Raw genomic sequence first — 14304 nt, 5'->3', positions numbered from 1 at the left:
CAGGTACATTCAGGAGCCGGTGCCTGCTCAGTATTTGCCAACAGTGCATGATAGAGACGTGACCGATCGCCCGGGCGGCTAGCGAGCCGATCTTTTGGTGAAGAAGATAAATGAAAAGGAAAAGTAATGAGAGACGTGACCGATCGCCCAAGCGGCTAACAAGCCGATCAGTGGCGAAGAGAATAAAAGTAAAAGTAAAAGTGACATACTATACTATGTACAGCGATTATAATACACTATGTCCATCGCCATCTTACTCAAAAGTTACGTATAATAAAATGATTTAATTTCTCCCCTTGGGGAGTGGACCGATCCCGGAGTCACTGCAATACCGGGCCAATCCGCGGCAAAGGTGGGGCAAGCCCCTAGCACTTCGCCAAGATCCAAAAATCAGTTTAATATCGAAGATCCCACATGGGGATCGTATCAGATACTAAGCTGATAAGAACAGATTTTATTTAAAAGAATGATACATTGTTTTTTATTTACAATAGTTTGGGTATTCCCGTAATTTGTGACAATTGGCTGACTATCTATTACATTTTATACCTAGTGTTCCTATTCCACTAACTAGAACCTATTCTTTCTTCTATCTTGACTTTGGGTTTATTTCACCCTACATACTGTCTAGCCCCTGAGGTATGTTCTATATAAATCATTCTCGACCAGCGAATGGCATCACTTACACACAGTTTCCTGAAGAGGCGCAGGTATCCCTTTGATGCCAGTCTCTTCATCAGCTTCTCGTTCTCCGGGTCGTATGCTCCCAGGGGTCCCACTATGATGCAGCCACCTTCACCTGCTGGTATTGTCTTCTCATCTCTGCTGCTAGTTCTGCATACTTTTCTTCTTTCCTCAGTCTTGCTTCTTTAAATGCCTCTTGTCCATTCTCGAATGGGCAGGTGACGTCGATCAGGATCACTTCTCGGTTCTTTTCAATCACCAGGTCTGGACGTCCATTGTCTGCTGCTCCTGGTACTCGTTCATTTGCCGACATGATCTTCCAATGTCGACCTTCTGCGGCTTTTCGTACTCTATCCACCAGGGCATTATGTCGCTTTTGCATGGCTCGAGAGTGTATCATGCATTGGTTTACTACATGTGGGAGCGTTTCTTCTCTATTGCACCGACGACATCTCCCATCCCTATTCTGGCCTCGCTTCGCTCCATTGACGGGGAGTAGGTTCAGTCTTGCTCGGTGTATGAAACGCCAGTCTGCGAAGGTTGTATACGCTCCATTTCGAACAAATGCTGATGATGCTCTCTCTTGTGCTACGAGCTTCATCACTTTCCCTTGGTCAGGCTTATTCTGCAGAACTTCATCTCTCATCTGTCGTCGCTGGCTCCGGATGGTTTTGGCTACCTTCCTTCTATCTTTTTCTTCAATGATGGAGTCCGTGCATTTTATCTTGATGTTGTCTCCTCCCTCTGCTATCCAGGAAACCCCCATTCGGCCTGAGGCACACCTGGCTCTAGAGCAGATGGCTTGGTGGTCTCCTCCTCGCGTTTGCATCTCTCCCTGTGTTAAGTACATGCATGCGTCGGTCATGCTTGGCTCCTGTCGTGTTCTCATTGTTGCCACTCGCCGGCATTCTTCTCTGGCTATTTCCCTGACGTCAGGATCCGGTGACGTGAGTAATTTATATGCGGTATCCACCAGGAAAATGTCAGAGTCTTCTGCCGCGAGTGGGACACCACACGCTCCAGCTTTACTGCTTCCGTACAAGTACTCATTCGACGCTCTTGACGGTAGATGTAGCGTGTGTTTAACATTGTCTTCATTTCGTTGTCCAGGTGTGCCCAGTCTGTTTTCCTCAGTTGCCAAGTCCTCATTGCATGCACTCCTGCCGGGAACATGAATGTCTTGACTGCATCTATTCTCTGCCACGGTGCTAGCTTGCTTGTCAGTATTTTGGTCCCGAGTTGCATTAGTTCCTCTACTGTTTGGATGTTTGGCAGAAGATGGAACCCAACTGGTCGTCCCAAGAAGAGCGTTGCTTCGCCCTCGCTCTTCCATTGGATGGGCGTTTCTCCCACGTAGAACTGTGTCTGGCGCATTCCTCGAGGTCTTCGTCCAGACAGGTGCAATGATAAGCTTTTGCTAGGATTTAGGTCCAGTCCCATCCTACTGCATTGTTCTGTTGCTATGTAGAGGAGTTGCTGTAGATTATCTTGCTGTTTTGTAATGATGGTTATATCGTCTGCATATGCTAAGCATGGGTGCTTGTGCTGTTGGTCCAGTATCATTCCTTCGGCCGCGATTTTCCGCAACAGTGGTTCGACCGCTATATTGAACAGGAGACCACTTATTGGGCACCCCTGTTGCACACCGCATTGCACTGGTATCTCTTCTGTTTCTCCTTCCTTTGTTAGTATTCTTGCCGTCTTGCCACTGATGATGTCTCCTGCTACTGTTTCAAAATCCCGTCCCACCCCTATACGGTTGAGCGCTCTTTTAATGAGGTCCAGTGACACTGAGCCAAATGCATTGGTCAAGTCGAGTGCTGCTATGCAGGTATCGCCATTGTTCCGTCGTGCATCGTCCATGTGATGTTGAAGTATGTAGTTGTGTTCTATCACCCCATCACTTGGCATGAATCCTTTCTGTGCGGCGCACAGTACCTCGTTGTCAACGAGCCACCTTCTGAGTCGTGCTGTGAGGCATCCCGTGTACACCTTGTATATTGTGCGGCTCAGTGTTATAGGCCTCCAATTTGAAACGACTTCTGGGTTACCACCTTTTTGGGGACAAGTATTGTTCTGTATCGTTTCCAGGAGACTGGTATTCTCTTGGCTCTGAGACACACGTTGAATATGGCTGCCATAACTCGGCAGCTTGGGTCAGCCTTTCTCCAGTTCTCATATGATATTCTGTCTTCACCTGGTGACGAATTCTCTGCTGCTGCTAGTTTTGTAAATACTTCCTTCTCTGTGAAGGGCTGCATTTCCATCTCTGGTCTGTCGTCTGGCGGTTCGGGAATGTGCTCCACGGTATTTAGGTCACAATCCTTTTCAACCATCATGTGTTGGAAGTGTTCCTCTATTCTCTCCTTGCTTATTTCACATCTTGCGCCGTTCCCATCGGCAATTAGCCGTATTGCTCGACGACGGTTGTATTTGTACAGCCTCTGGATCTGTTTGCAATCATTGGCATCGGTGATTTTCCTGGTCGTGTTCTGTCCTTGAGAGATGTTTATCCTGTTTGCCGCTTGTATTGCTACCTCGATCTCAATCAGTACTTCTTCAAATCTTTCCCAGTCCGGGTTCCGCTGGATCTCATACACTGTGCCCAGAAACGGCTCCAGTATCCATGTCTCCTCAGCTTCATCTCGCTCTTCATTTGGTTCAGGAGTTATGCCAGTCTGCTCCTGTATGTTGCCTTCACCACTTAGTGTTTGAGTTGCTTCACTTTGCGATAGTGGTGTAGGGGATTCACTGAGATTACTTTGGCTTCCTTCATTTGTTTCTTGACTTTGCATTATCTGTTCCCCTGTTTGGGTACTGTCTCCACCATGTTCTTCATCGGGGCTTAGAGGTGACAGTGGCATTCTTGGCATGTGCAAGAGGGGTGTCAGGTCCCCTGGGTGCTGTGATTCCTCTCTTGGTGAGGGTTCATTTTGGAGCAGCTGGCTCGGCGTTATCGACCTCAGTCGCGTTTCTTGATCGTCTGGGCTCAGTGGTGACACTGGTGTACTTCTCCCAGAGACGGGGCGTGGTGCCTCTGGTCCTTCCACTTCTCCATCCCTGGGTGGAGGTGTCCATCTGTGCCTTTCTCGTTGCCCTTGTGTTTCTCTTTGCTGCTGTTGCTCGTAATTCTGTGGCTGCTCCCTCTGCTCGTTATCCCTATTTTCCCCAACTTCCTGTGAGGGCTGGGCGCTTGCTGGATTGCCTTCAGCCTGTTGGTTCCCCTGTCGTTGCTCCGCCTGACGTTGGTTGTCTCTCCTCCTCCACTGCCGTACATGTGTTGCTGCCTTGTGGTTATTCAATCCTCTCTTTGTTGGGGCAGAGTAGTGGCAGTATTGCACGTAGCACTGGAAACGAAAATGGGGAACCCTTTGCTCCTCCCTCATCTGCCTGTTAAGGATGCACGTGTGATTGCTTGGCCGGATAGTCAGTACCAGATAGCACCCTGCACACATGTTCATATATTCGTTGATTTTCTTGTTGTGGGCTTCCTTTAGATGTCGGACTAGGGTGGATTTCTGCTTTGTGAATAGATCACCTGATGACGCAATCATGATCCCCGCGCCCTTCTGTACTGAAGGACGGGTAAGTGGTGAACCATGGGTAATGGTAATTGCCTTTCTTCCGCTGTTTTATCCCTCTTCTATTTCTTCCCCCTTGGGTCTTTCGTCGTCCATCTTGTTTTTTACCCACAATGAACACCCACACACACACATGACAACCTTCACTAGGGGTGTACCTGCACTAATCACGGTATTCCTGGAGGATTGCTGAGGAGTTGTGGTATCAGATCTTCCTTTCGCCATCACAAACCCAAAATTTGATCGTAAAGGTGGATGGTTTACCGGGAGGACTTGGGACGAATACACTTTGAGAGGCAGTCTGCAGCGCTAAAGAAGGAGAGTAACAGCCACGTAGAAGCACCAAACCCTGTGGACTAGATTAGCTTTTGCAGGCCCCCCGGTATGTTTCCTCTCACTGCATGGTATTACTAATAACCACAGCAATGGAGAAATACCGGGTTCCCTGCTCGCCGCCTAAAACAACAAAGGAGTAACTCTGTTACTTTCACCCCCAGAAAGTCCAAATCTGTATTCTTCCTTCTATGTAAAAAAGAACACTGATTATGTACTCTCCATTAAGCTGATAAGAACAGATTTTATTTAAAAGAATGATACATTGTTTTTTATTTACAATAGTTTGGGTATTCCAGTAATTTGTGACAATTGGCTGACTATCTATTACATTTTATACATAATGTTCCTATTCCGCTAACTAGAACCTATTCTTTCTTCTATCTTGACTTTGGGTTTATTTCACCCTACATACTGTCTAGCCCCTGAGGTATGTTCTATATAAATCATTCTCGACCAGCGAATGGCATCACTTACACACAGTTTCTTGAAGAGGCGCAGGTATCCCTTTGATGCCAGTCTCTTCATCAGCTTCTCGTTCTCCGGGTCGTATGCTCCCAGGGGTCCCACTATGAATGCAGCCACCTTCACCTGCTGGTATTGTCTTCTCATCTCTGCTGCCAGTTCTGCATACATTTCTTCTTTCCTCAGTCTTGCTTCTTTAAATGCCTCTTGTCCATTCTCGAATGGGCAGGTGACGTCGATCAGGATCACTTCTCGGTTCTTTTCAATCACCAGGTCTGGACGTCCATTGTCTGCTGCTCCTGGTACTCGTTCATTTGCCGACATGACCTTCCAATGTCGACCTTCTGCGGCTTTTCGTACTCTATCCACCAGGGCATTATGTCGCTTTTGCATGGCTCGAGAGTGTATCATGCAGTGGTTTACTACATGTGGGAGCGTTTCTTCTCTATTGCACCAACGACATCTCCGATCCCTATTCTGGCCTCGCTTCGCTCCATTGACGGGGAGTAGGTTCAGTCTTGCTCGGTGTATGAAACGCCAGTCTGCGAAGGTTGTATACGCTCCATTTCGAACAAATGCTGATGATGCTCTCTCCTGTGCTACGAGCTTCATCACTTTCCCTTGGTCAGGCTTATTCTGCAGAACTTCATCTCTCATCTGTCGTCGCCGGCTCCGGATGGTTTTGGCTACCTTCCTTCTATCTTTTTCTTCAATGATGGCGTCCGTGCATTTTATCTTGATGTTGTCTCTTCCCTCTGCTATCCAGGAACCCCCCATTCGGCCTGAGGCACACCTGGCTCTAGACCAGATGGTTTGGTGGTCTCCTCCTCGCGTTTGCATCTCTCCCTGTGTTAAGTACCTGCATGCGTCGGTCATGCTTGGCTCCTGTCGTGTTGTCATTGTTGCCACTCGCCGGCATTCTTCTCTGGCTATTTCCCTGACGTCAGGATCCGGTGACGTGAGTAATTTATATGCGGTATCCACCAGGAAAATGTCAGAGTCTTCTGCCGCGAGTGGGACACCACACGCTCCAGCTTTACTGCTTCCGTACAAGTACTCATTCGACGCTCTTGACGGTAGATGTAGCGTGTGTTTAAGCATTGTCTTCATTTCGTTGTCCAGGTGTGCCCAGTCAGTTTTCCTCAGTTGCCAAGTCCTCATTGCATGCACTCCTGCCGGGAACATGAATGTCTTGACTGCATCTATTCTCTGCCACGGTGCTAGCTTGCTTGTCAGTATTTTGGTCCCAAGTTGCATTAGTTCCTCTACTGTTTGGATGTTTGGCAGAAGATGGAACCCAACTGGTCGTCCCAAGAAGAGCGTTGCTTCGCCATCGCTCTTCCATTGGATGGGCGTTTCTCCCACGTAGAACTGTGTCTGGCGCATTCCTCGAGGTCTTCGTCCAGACAGGTGCAATGATGAGCTTTTGCTAGGATTTAGGTCCAGTCCCATCATACTGCATTGTTCTGTTGCTATGTAGAGGAGTTGCTGTAGATTATCTTGCTGTTTTGTAATGATGGTTATATCGTCTGCATATGCTAAGCATGGGTGCTTGTGCTGTTGGTCCAGTATCATTCCTTCGGCCGCGATTTTCCGCAACAGTGGTTCGACCGCTATATTGAATAGGAGACCACTTATTGGGCACCCCTGTTGCACACCGCATTGCACTGGAATCTCTTCTGTTTCTCCTTCCTTTGTTAGTATTCTTGTCGTCTTGCCACTGATGATGTCTCCTGCTACTGTTTCAAAATCCCGTCCCACCCCTATACGGTTGAGCGCTCTTTTAATGAGGTCCAGTGACACTGAGCCAAATGCATTGGTCAAGTCGAGTGCTGCTATGCAGGTATCGCCATTGTTCCGTCGTGCATCGTCCATGTGATGTTGAAGTATGTAGTTGTGCTCTATCACCCCATCACTTGGCATGAATCCTTTCTGTGCGGCGCACAGTGCCTCGTTGTCAACGAGCCACCTTCTGAGTCGTGCTGTGAGGCATCCCGTGTACACCTTGTATATTGTGCGGCTCAGTGTTATAGGCCTCCAATTTGAAACGACTTCTGGGTTACCACCTTTTTTGGGGACAAGTATTGTTCTGTATCGTTTCCAGGAGACTGGTATTCTCTTGGCTCTGAGACACACGTTGAATATGGCTGCCATAACTCGGCAGCTTGGGTCAGCCTTTCTCCAGTTCTCATATGATATTCTGTCTTCACCTGGTGACGAATTCTCTGCTGCTGCTAATTTTGTAAATACTTCCTTCTCTGTGAAGGGCTGCATTTCCATCTCTGGTCTGTCGTGTGACGGTTCGGGAATGTGCTCCACGGTATTTAGGTCACAATCCTTTTCAACCATCATTTGTTGGAAGTGTTCCTCTATTCTCGCCTTGCTTATTTCACATCTTGCGCCGTTCCCTTCGGCAATTAGCCGTATTGCTCGGCGACGGTTGTATTTGTACAGCCTCTGGATCTGTTTGCAATCATTGGCATCGGTGATTTTCCTGGTCGTGTTCTGTCCTTGAGAGATGTTTATCCTGTTTGCCGCTTGTATTGCTACCTCGATCTCAATCAGTACTTCTTGCCCAGTCCGGGTTCCGCTGGATCTCATACACTGTGCCCAGAAACGGCTCCAGTATCCATGTCTCCTCAGCTTCATCTCGCTCTTCATTTGGTTCAGGAGTTATGCCAATCTGCTCCTGTATGTTGCCTTCACCACTTAGTGTTTGAGTTGCTTCACTTTGCGATAGTGGTGTAGGGGATTCACTGAGATTACTTTGGCTTCCTTCATTTGTTTCTTGACTTTGCATTATCTGTTCCCCTGTTTGGGTACTGTCTCCACCATGTTGTTCATCGGGGCTTAGAGGTGACAGTGGCATTCTTGGCATGTGCAAGAGGGGTGTCAGGTCCCCTGGGTGCTGTGATTCCTCTCTTGGTGAGGGTTCATTTTGGAGCAGCTGGCTCGGCGTTATCGACCTCAGTCGCGTTTCTTGATCGTCTGGGCTCAGCGGTGACACTGGTGTACTTCTCCCAGAGACGGGGCGTGGTGTCTCTGGTCCTTCCACTTCTCCATCCCTGGGTGGAGGTGTCCATCTGTGCCTTTCTCGTTGCCCTTGTGTTTCTCTTTGCTGCTGTTGCTCGTAATTCTGTGGCTGCTCCCTCTGCTCGTTATCCCTATTTTCCCCAACCTCCTGTGAGGGCTGGGCGCTTGCTGGATTGCCTTCAGCCTGTTGGTTCCCCTGTCGTTGCTCCGCCTGACGTTGGTTGTCTCTCCTCCTCCACTGCCGTACATGTGTTGCTACCTTGTGGTTATTCAATCCTCTCTTTGTTGGGGCAGAGTAGTGGCAGTATTGCACGTCGCACTGGAAACGAAAATGGGGAACCCTTTGCTCCTCCCTCATCTGCCTGTTGAGGATGCACGTGTGATTGCTTGGCCGGATAGTCAGTACCAGATAACACCCTGCACACATGTTCATATATTCGTTGATTTTCTTGTTGTGGGCTTCCTTTAGATGTCGGACTAGTGATTGCTTGCAGCCAGACCACCCCGATGACGCACATTCCCATGGGCATCCCTGCGTCCTCTCTGTGCATTTGAAGGATGGTGGTGCAGGGAACCATATGGTCAGCATTCGGTTTCTTCTTTCCGGCTGGCGATCTCCTTCGTTTCTTCCCCTTGGCTCTTCGTCGTCCATCTTGCTTTACCCACACAAACACCCACACACACATGACAACCCCCTTACCAGGGTGTACCCGCACTATCACGGTATTCCTGGAGGATCGGCCGAGAGTTGTGTACCGACCTCCCTTTCGCCATCACAAACCCACTCGATCGCAAGGTGATGGTTTACCGGGGAGGGACTTTGGGACGAATACACTTCTATGAGTGCAGGTCCCTCAGCCAGTACGAAGTAAGGAAGTACAGAGAGGAGGGAATAGCCACGTGTGAGAAGCACCCACGTGGGGTCCCGTGGGACCAGGTTTGGGGCTTTGCAGGCCCCCCCGGTATGTTTCCTCTCACTGCATGGTATTAGTAATAACCACAGCAATGGTGAAATACTGGGTTCCCTGCTCGCCACCTAAAACAACAAAGGAGTAACTCTGTTACTTTCACCCCCAGAAAGTCCAAATCTGTGCTCTTCCTTCTATGTAAAAAAGAACACTGATTACGTACTCTCCATTAAGCTGATAAGAACAGATACTACACTTTGATCTTAGCCAAAAGGCCGAGAAGCAGGTCCCGCAACTAGTACTAAGTATGGAAGTAGCAAAAGAGATCTTAGCCAAAAGGCCGAGAAAGCGATTCCAAAGCTGTTGCAATTAAATTAATGCACATTAGGTAATATTCTTACTTTGCTTCACCTGTAAATTGGTGCAACAAGGATCTATCTCGAGTTTTGTTTGCAGATAAACATTCGAATTCCTTATACATCAACATTTAAAATCTATAATAACAAAAGTCGTAATTATGTAACCAATTAATTTACTATTCTTTACACTTCATGGCTATGTTACCATTTACAATTTTCAGTTTTCCTTAATCACTATCATTAATGCCTTCTTCCTTTGTTTAGGAGCTCTTATTGACCAGTGTTAGTGAAGGAAGAAACTGGCATGTTTGAGGGGCAGACTGAAGAACACATTTACTGTACTTTCCCCACGTAGAGATACGCCCGTTGCCACTGTTTTTTTTACTATGGTACCACCAACAAACCCGCTGTTTTTATTTTATTTTATTTTATTTTTACATAGTAACTGGAAAACTAATTTCCGAAAAATATAAATTGCACTAAAAATGAAAGTGCCTAAATGCGTGAGACGATTACTTTATGAACCTTGTATGCCAACCTTCATGAAAGAATGAAGCTCCGCCCAGAAAAGTAGTTCCTGAAGTATTTGTAAAATGATTACATAAGTATAGACATTTCTTGCATATAATTGAAGAAAATTTGGAATTGTATCAATTTCTAGTTTGGTTATTAGTCAATTTCCCAATAAAATGATACTGGGCTATATTGATCTTGTAGTGGCTACTCTCCCCTACAACTTCCAACTGAGCTCCGGCCGCACTCCGACCAGCCAATCAGCGTACAGCCTAGAACTAGAACTAGAAAAATGCTAGTGACAGGGGGGAAGGAGGTTCAGAGGAAGAATAAAGGGAGGATGGAAGTGAATTTTAGAAGGAGAGAACAGGTGCAGTGGCTAAACACCGCTTGCGTGAGGGGGTAGGCAAAATGCCCTGAGGGTGCAACAATCACAATCAGGACGAGGCAGAGGGAGGGCGGGAGCAGGTCCGGGCAAGCAAAGGGCCAACGCGGGTGCTCTGGTTGTCGTCTAGCCTAGGCAGTGTTGGCAAAGCGGAGGAAGAACCGCCCCGCCACGGCGGCGGTGCAAGCCGAGAAGCGCAGGTGGACGGACGCACGGGCCACACACGAACAAATTGACAGAGAAGGTGAAAACATGGAAATTTTGCTAGTCGTAGGGTTGTTTGGAGAAAGAAGAAGGTAAAGTCTTTGAGCTATGTCAAAGAGGAACAGAGCGAGTTGGAGGAAGGGTTTTGAATCTTTGAGCTTGAAATGTCAAAGTATTCATAGTAAGGAAGGATGAGCGTATCGTAGGAGAGTTTTTAGTAATAGCAGCAGACAGATTTGAGCTTTTTTGTCAAATTATGAACGGAGACGAGAATGAGATATAGGTTGAGTGGTTTCAGTCTAGAGTTAGGCAATTTTATTAAGAATTGGATGTCACAGACGTTGGGTATGTTTGATTAGGTTCTGAGAGTTGTGGGTCTTTTAGATATGTCAGAGAGAAATGGAGAGAGTTGGAGGAAGAGTTTTGAATCTTTGAGTTTGAAATGTCAAAGTATTCGTAGTGAGGAAGGATGAGTGTATCGTAGGAGAGTTGTTTAGTAATGGCAGGAGGCAGATTTGAGCTATGTCAAATTGTGAACGGAGATGAGAGTGAGATATAGGTTGTTAGGTTTCAGTCTTGAGTTAGGTCGATTTTGGTAAGGTGGCTTTGTCTGGCGGGGGGGGGATGTTGTGTTTGGAGATTGGTTGAGGGAGGGGGGGAGTTTGTGTTTGGGGATTGATGGGGGTGGCGGTTGTATGTTAATTTAAGGTGAATTAAAATTGCTTAAGGGGGGTTGTTGTGTGAGTGTGTATGTGTTTGCATGTAAATGTAAGGGGAGAGAGGGAGGGTTAGGATAATGTTATAAGGTCAGGTATGGTTCGGTTGTCGGGAGGAGGGGGGAGGAGAGGAGAGGAGAAGGGAGGCGAAAGGGGGAAAGGGGGGCTTTGGAGGTTCTTGGGTTAATTTATGGTATGGTAGGATTTCTTAGGAATGATATGTTTTGTGTTGCTAATGAATAGTTGTATTGCGTCATATGTTTTTATTTATTTATTTATTTATTTTATTTATTTATTTATTTATTTTTATTAGGAGGGTCAAAGGGGCTTGTTAGAAAGGTCGGGTATATTAAGTTTTTATTTTGGGAGGATTGTAGGTATCGATTTCTAAGAGGGGTTGTGAGTAAGGTTGGGTGGGTTAAGTTTTTCTTTTGGGAGGATTGTAGGTTTTGTTAGTGGTTGGCAGAGTTGGGTTAATTATTGCATTCTCTCTTTCTTGCAGGTATTGTGAGTTCTGGCCCCATTCTTGAGGGAGAGGGTTTGTGTACAGGTACATTGCACCCCTCCCCGACCTTATTGGCTAAGGGAGGCGTTCAATGTCGTCTGCAATTTGGTACCGTTTTTATTAGGCACACCTCTCCGACCTTATTGGCTAAGGGAGGTGCCCATAAAACAGTGTAGGTAACATTCTTGAGGGAGAGGGCTTGCGTACAGGCACTGTGGAACTCTCCCCGACCTTATTGGCTAAGGGAAACGTACATGTCATCCGAGTTAGTATGGGATGGGTAAGTTAGGTATTTGTTTTGGGAGGAGTGATAGGGTGTGGTTAGTTAATGGTAGAATGGTTATTTTTTATTTTGTGTGGGATTGCTAGTAACGGCTGGGTATGTTAGGTTTTTGTTTTGGGAGGAGTGATAGGGTGTGGTTAGTTAATGGTAGAATGGTTATTTTTTTATTTTGTTTTTATTTACTTTTATTTATTTTTTTTTTGTGGATTAGGAAACGGCTGGGTATGTTAGGTTTTTATTTTGGGGGGATTGTTAGGGTCTTTTTTCTTTTTCTTTTGTTTGGGGGGTGTTAGGAAGCAGGTGGAGTGGGTTAGTTTTTTTTTTTTTTTTTTTTTTTTGTCGGAGTGGTCTTGAGTTTGAGTAGGTGGCGTGGGGTTTGGAGTGAGGGGGGGAGGAGGAATCGTTGGGTGAGGGTTAAGGAGAGGTTAGGTTTAATTTGGGGGGAAATTTTTTTGGGTGTGGTTATAGGGAAGTTATTAATACAAGGGAGGTGGGAGGGGAGTGTTTGGTCTGTTTAGTATGGAGGGATTTCTGTCTCTGAATCTGCGTGGGAGTATGATGTTGTCGAAATAATCCTCCCATTGAGGGTAAGTAGTGAGGAGTGATTCTATTTGTTTGTCACCTAGTTGTCTCCAGTAGATGTTAAGTGGGGGGACGGAGCTGAGTTCATGTAGATGACTATTTCGGGTGAAGGATGACCAGTGTGTGTTATGGATGAATCTTAGTGCTTTGTTTTGTATGACTTGAAGTTTCTTGGCGCTTGATGGTGGTGCTAGCTGGAGTGTGTTAGGTGCATAAGTCAATAGTGGGCGTATGAGGGCTTTGAATAGGTGTGTTTTGGTTTTGATTGATGCGGTTCTGAATCTGTATATATTCCCGAGTGTTTTGTTTGCGATCAAAGCCTTCATATTGGTGTGTAGTGTCATGGTGAGGGTGTCGTTGAATGTGACTCCTAGGATTGTGTTTGTTCGTTTGATAGTTATAGGTGAAGGGTAGGCGATGTAGGGGTTTAGGTAAATGTGACGTGGTTGTCGTCTTTTGGTGCCGAAGTAGGTGATTTGTGCTTTGTTCGGGTTGGTTTGTATTCGCCATCGGAGTTCCCATTGTGTAACTTGTTCGAGTTCCCTGTGTGCTTTGTCTGTTAGGTGATCAAGAGTTCTGTGTCTGACTAGTTGGGTTACATCGTCGGCGTACTGTATTGTCAGAGAGTCGATGTGTAAGGGGTCAGGTAAGTCGTTTGTGTAAAGAATGTATAGTGTTGGGGACAGGACTGATCCTTGTGGGACTCCTGCATGCAGTGTGAAGTGGTCAGAGTAGGCAGGTGTGACTTTTATCCTCATTTTTCTGTCTGTTAGGAAGTTACATAGTAATTGTTGTGATTTTTGAGGAGGTTAAAATTGGTGCATATCTTGTACTTTAATCCATCGTGCCAAACTGTGTCGAAGGCTTTTTGTACGTCTTTTGTAATGAGTGCTATCTTGTATGCATCTTTGTTCATGTGGAGGTAGTTTGTGATTATATTGAGTGCGTCTTGAGTTGAGTGGTGTGCTCTGAAGCCGAACTGCTTGTAGGACAGTAGTTGTTCATCTTCAAGGTGGTATCTGAGGCGGGTGTTGTATTGTCTTTCAAAAGTTTTGCCTAAGACTTCTAGTATGCTGATCGGTCTGTAGTTTTGAGGATCTGTTGGGTTTTTGTTTGGTTTAGGTATCATGACGGCTGTGGCTGTCTTAAAGAGCTTTGGGAAGTATCCTGTAGCCAGTTGGGTGTTGTAGAGGTATGTAATGGCTGTGATTGTTTCTCGGGGCAGGTGCTTTAGGATTGCTTGACCAATATTGCTGTCACCTGGTGTTTTCTTTTTGGTTTTGTCCAGTGCTTGTGCGACTTCTGTTGGGGTGAAAGGAGCAGTGAGGGTGTGGTCCTGTGTGAGAGTGGAGGTATCTATTGTGTTGTCAGGAGTTGTTCTGTCGTGAAGTGTTTGCATGTGTGTGGTGATGTTGTTTATGTGGTTTAAGATGTACCTTTGTTGTGTGGGGGGGTGTGGGTGGAAAATGTGTTCCCAGTGTTGTTTTAGTGTTTGTGCTACGTCGGCTGGCTCATTGATTTTCCTACCATTTACTAGCAGGTGATCAAAGGGGGGTTTTGCAGTTCCTTTCAGCTTGGCGATCCTTTGCCAAAATTCTCGGGGGTTATGTGTTCTGTGTTCCTGGGCAGCCTCTACGAGTTTTGCCCAGTGAACCTCATGATCTTGACGGAGGCTATGGATGATGTGTGTTCTTAGTGTGGAGATGTCTGTGTAAACTGGTGCTAGGTTAAGTTTGTTTAGTTCGAATCGTGT

General features: G+C 46.4%; 2 pseudogenes; both read right to left on the bottom strand.

Annotated features, from left to right (window-relative positions):
* Positions 1 to 298: 298 nt before the first annotated feature.
* LOC121858975 lies at positions 299 to 471 on the bottom strand (annotated as a pseudogene).
* Positions 472 to 9088: 8617 nt separating this feature from the next.
* Positions 9089 to 9291, bottom strand: LOC121858976 (annotated as a pseudogene).
* Positions 9292 to 14304: the final 5013 nt, after the last annotated feature.

This window comes from Homarus americanus, unplaced genomic scaffold (genome assembly GCF_018991925.1).
Source record: "Homarus americanus isolate GMGI-L3 unplaced genomic scaffold, GMGI_Hamer_2.0 scaffold59734, whole genome shotgun sequence".
Classification (NCBI taxonomy): domain Eukaryota; kingdom Metazoa; phylum Arthropoda; class Malacostraca; order Decapoda; family Nephropidae; genus Homarus; species Homarus americanus.
This window is presented reverse-complemented; position numbering and strand designations above follow the sequence as displayed.